Source organism: Biomphalaria glabrata, chromosome 4, assembly GCF_947242115.1.
Source record: "Biomphalaria glabrata chromosome 4, xgBioGlab47.1, whole genome shotgun sequence".
In the NCBI taxonomy this organism is placed as follows: domain Eukaryota; kingdom Metazoa; phylum Mollusca; class Gastropoda; family Planorbidae; genus Biomphalaria; species Biomphalaria glabrata.
Genome location: NC_074714.1, coordinates 8,066,328 through 8,071,645, shown reverse-complemented (window position 1 = coordinate 8,071,645; position 5,318 = coordinate 8,066,328).

Sequence of the window (5,318 nt, the reverse complement as noted above, 5' to 3'; positions counted from 1 at the left end):
TTGTATTATTAAATTATTTGTTTTCAGTTGTGTAAGCTACTAACAGCTTAAAGAACGTGTTCATTTATCTTTTGAAAGAGAAAAAATTCAAGTAGCATATACATAAGTCAGGTATATTTTAAAAAAGAATAAATAAGCACTTTTTAATAACAATATATTAGTAGTAATGCCCGTAAATAAACATTGTTTTTATATATATATAGATTGAGTGGTGAGTGACAGTTTGCAGTTTATAGCTTCTGGTACTCTTAATGAAAATACTGCATCACTTCGGAGGTCGATTCTGAATTTGTTTCCACACATACACACATAGGCCTACTATCTTTGAAATGTATAAAGAAGGGTGCGTGGGAGGAAGAGAGAGAGAGAGAGAGAGGAAGAGAGAGTGAGAGAGAAAGAGAGAGAGAGATTATGTATGTGTGTATAAGGAGAAAGAAAATGAGTATGTGTATTATTATATGTATTAAAATGTGTGTGTGTGAGAGAGGGAGAGAGATTGTGCGTGTGAGTATGTTGTAAGGTAAAGAAAAAGATTATTCGAGTTTGTGTGAGAAAAAAAAGAGATTCAATTTTGTGTGTGTGTGTGTGTGCTCGTAAACAAAGGCAATTAGATACTTACTATGTTTCAATTAGTGAACGTGTATGGGAAAGATCAAGAGAGTTTGAGTATGACAGAGGAAGATAGATATACAGACAGACATATAGATATATAGATAGGTAGATAGACATGCAGATATATAAATATAGATAGATAGATAGATAGATAGATAGATAGATAGATAGATAGATAGATAGATAGATAGATAGATAGATAGATAGATAGATAGATAGATAGATAGATAGATAGACAGACAGATAGACAGACAGATAGACAGACAGACAGACAGACAGACAGACAGACAGACAGACAGATAGATAGATAGATAGATAGATAGATAGATAGATAGATAGATAGATAGATAGATAGATAGATAGATAGATAGATAGATAGATAGATTTAAAGGTGTTCCATGAATGGTAGACAACCCTTAAAGTTTTTGTAGGAGTTTAGGAGTCCTTGTGTTTTACACATTTTGAGAGCCACTTGTTTTTTTCTCCACCGAAGACAACCTTCCAATCAATGCAGACTTAGCAGGTAACCAACAGAACTGTAATAAAGACGCAAGACAAAAGGCAGTTAACCCGGCCTCTCCAGGACAAATAGATGAATTGAAGCTTCCACCGTCTTAATGGTAAAGCAATGCCCTAGGACGCCTTGCCGTTGGACAAGTGTTTATTTAGTCTTTGTATGTGTGTATATTTTTTTTATACCTAAAACTTTAAATGTGTTTATAATAGGCTAAATGTGTGTGTGTGTGTGGGGGGGAGTAACTCTGTGTGGACGCCTCCAGGATTACTTCAGTATCTTAATGCCCATATCACGAGCAGCTGATTACATTGATATTTGGTGAGTACATAAAGATGTATGTTGAACTAGAATCTGAACTTTACACAAAGGAAAACGTTTTAAACTTCTTCTGTGTCTCTGTTCATTAAGATTGTTCTGGACTTTTTATTGGGTTGATGACAGTTTAAAAAAATCAGGCTCTGATCTGTCAATAATCTTCATTCTCTATTTTTTTTTCATGTAAAAATCAGCCCAGGACGAATTTCACAAGCCTATATAAAGTCACTCCGACTCTCTGGTCAAAATCTTGTGCCCTACTTCCCCCACTTCCCATGCTAGGATCAAGTTGAAACTTTGCTCAATTATTTATTATCGATGACAAAACGTGAATCAATCTATAAAAAATCATTTAATTAATCAATTAGTCGTAATTTTTTTTTATACGAAAAATTTACTAGATCTGCAGAGGGCGACCCGTGACAATAATAACGTACAGTTGCACCTCGGCAAACAAGCTAACAAATTTAAACCAAGAATAAATAGACTGCTAGAAACTTCTATTTTTATAAGTACCTGCATGGTACATATAAAAGTGGCAAAACACCTCGCACTTTCGTCATGTAGGCTCAAGTTCGAAAACAGATTCAAGCAGCTTTAAATAAAATTACATTAGAAAAGGCAGCACGGAAACCTTCTCTCATATACCCGCCTGCACACTAGCACACACAAGTGACTGAACTATAGATCACTTAGAACTCTACCAGCATGAAAGTTGCGCTAAACAAGTTCTATCCAGAATATAAGGTTAACCAAAATTACCAATAAGACGACAAAATACATCCACTGACTTGACAAAGTCTAATACTGCGCTACCCAGTTCCATCCAGAATATAAGGTGAACCAAAATTACCAATAAGACGACAAAATACATCCATTGACTTGACAAAGTCTAATACTGCTCTCGGATCACCCTCAAAGAAGTTCAATGGTGAATCAAATGGTTTATCCATAGACATAAATAAATATAGACTGGCCGATTAAAGAGTTTTATGAAACGAAAATTTGTGACTTGCAATTTTGTGTACTTTATTATACAGCATTTATGAGCAGTATAAAAGTTAAGTATTCATATCTATTTCAGCCACACACCTATATATATTGTAAATAAGGAGGCAGTGTAGTTTTGTTTAATCTCAAAGAATGAAGATCATGCAATTTTTCATAATTCGGAAATCCGAATACAATAGATATACATGTTTTCAAGTTACATGAAGTTACTTCCTTCGGCCAGTCAATATTTATTTATGTCTATGGGTTTATCCTTTTCCGACAACAAACCTCGATGGTATTTCATGTGTTTGGTTAAATTTTGAGTCATTATAGATTAATTAAATGACTAATTTAAAATAATTGATGTAATTTTAGCAATACATGTATAAGCAAGGTTTCTGAAAAATATTTTTACAGAGCTTATATCCAGTCACTCTGTTTGTCTGTCTGTCTGTCTGGGTGGAATATTTCGCACGTTTTTTCTCCCATTTCCCATTCTTGGATAAAGTTCAAACTTTGCACACTTATTTTAATTCGATGACAATACATGAATTTTAAGAAACTATTAGTAAATTAGTGGCAATAAATTAATTTTGTTTTATATATAAAAAGGGGGATATAAACCTTGCATTATTGAGAGATATGTCTTAGAATGTGCGGTGCCTTCCCTTAAATATGCTTTGTTATATTTATATGTTTATATTTAAATAGTTCTCTAATTGTCTGACTATTATAAGAGACTCTTAGTTAGACGTAGAAACGAAAGAGTTTTCCATAGCAAGTCCACATTGATTCTAGTTCACATTTCTCGTGGTATTTCAAAACAGAGTCAATTTTACTTGCTCTTAACATAGATCGATCTGTTCACTGAAGTCTGGTGTATTCGGAAATAATGTTTGGTAAGGAGGCGTGTACTTAGTGTAGTCCGTCACACGGAGATGCAAGTCTCAGCTGTGACCCACATATTGTTATAGCACAATTTAATTTTTTTTATTTACAAGCTTTGAAGTCTCTATTATATTTTGTTTAATAGATGATACTAGCAAAGCAAAGTTAAAGTCAAGGTAAACTTCCCTTTCAGACCATGCGATCTATTGAGCAGATGATGTTAAAGTCATCTGTTTCTTTGACAAATAAAGTCAGGTGGCCTTTAGAGCTGGGTGGACTCAGGGAAAGTCAGGTGGTCATTAGAGCTGGGTGGACTCAGGGAAAGTCAGGTGGTCATTAGAGCTGGGTGGACTCAGGGAAAGTCAGGTGGCCATTAGAGCTGGGTGGACTCAGGGAAAGTCAGGTACCCATTAGAGCTGGGTGGACTCAGGGAAAGTCAGGTACCCATTAGAGCTGGGTGGACTCAGGGAAAGTCAGGTACCCATTAGAGCTGGGTGGACTCAGGGAAAGTCAGGTACCCATTAGAGCTGGGTGGACTCAGGGAAAGTCAGGTACCCATTAGAGCTGGGTGGACTCAGGGAAAGTCAGGTACCCATTAGAGCTGGGTGGACTCAGGGAAAGTCAGGTACCCATTAGAGCTGGGTGGACTCAGGGAAAGTCAGGTACCCATTAGAGCTGGGTGGACTCAGGGAAAGTCAGGTACCCATTAGAGCTGGGTGGACTCACGTAAAGTCAGGTACCCATTAGAGCTCGCTGGACTCACGTAAAGTCAGGTACCCATTAAAGCTGGGTGGACTCACGTAAAGTCAGATACCCATTAGAGCTGGGTGGACTCAGGGAAAGTCAGGTACCCATTAGAGCTGGGTGGACTCAGGGAAAGTCAGGTACCCATTAGAGCTGGGTGGACTCAGGGAAAGTCAGGTACCCATTAGAGCTGGGTGGACTCAGGGAAAGTCAGGTACCCATTAGAGCTGGGTGGACTCACGTAAAGTCAGGTACCCATTAGAGCTCGCTGGACTCACGTAAAGTCAGGTACCCATTAGAGCTGGGTGGACTCAGGGAAAGTCAGGTACCCATTAGAGCTGGGTGGACTCACGTAAAGTCAGGTACCCATTAGAGCTCGCTGGACTCACGTAAAGTCAGGTACCCATTAGAGCTGGGTGGACTCACGTAAAGTCAGGTACCCATTAGAGCTGGGTGGACTCAGGGAAAGTCAGGTACCCATTAGAGCTGGGTGGACTCACGTAAAGTCAGGTACCCATTAGAGCTCGCTGGACTCACGTAAAGTCAGGTACCCATTAGAGCTGGGTGGACTCACGTAAAGTCAGGTACCCATTAGAGATGGGTGAACTCAGGGGCGCCCTAAAAAGGACGAAGCTCAAAATCCCAGTCTTCACCGAAATTCGAACCCAGGACCCAAGGTTCAAAAACCAAATGTTTGTAAAATGTTTTACATTTTTCGGATGTTCCTTCAGAGTTGAAGATAGTTTACTTCCTAGTCCAAACCTCCCGCAGGACGACGGGGGATGGGAGCGGGCAGGATTTGAACCCTCGACCATCGATAAATCCGTACGACAGTCCAGCGCGCAAACCTCACGACCAGGCAGCCAAGCTCTTAACCACTCAGCCACCCAGTATCAATAGTTAGAGTAAGCAAATTAAACATACACACGAAACGAAACGCTTTGAACGAGAGAGAGAGAGAGAGAGAGAGAGAGAGAGAGAAACTATAACAAGAGAAATATCGACTAGAAGTACTAAATCTACTAACCAAACTGGGTTACAAAGGAAAAACTTTGATTGATAAAAAAAAAAGTACCCAGCGGGAACACCACTACTCTGCATGGACGCTCACTAATGGAATATTCTGGTAACTTCCTGCCTCCCGCTGATCCAGAACTACAAAGATCATGAACATATGTAAAGCATAAAAAATATATATAGGCATGTCGAAAAAAATGTATCGGTTGATTTATTTTCAATAAAGTGCCAG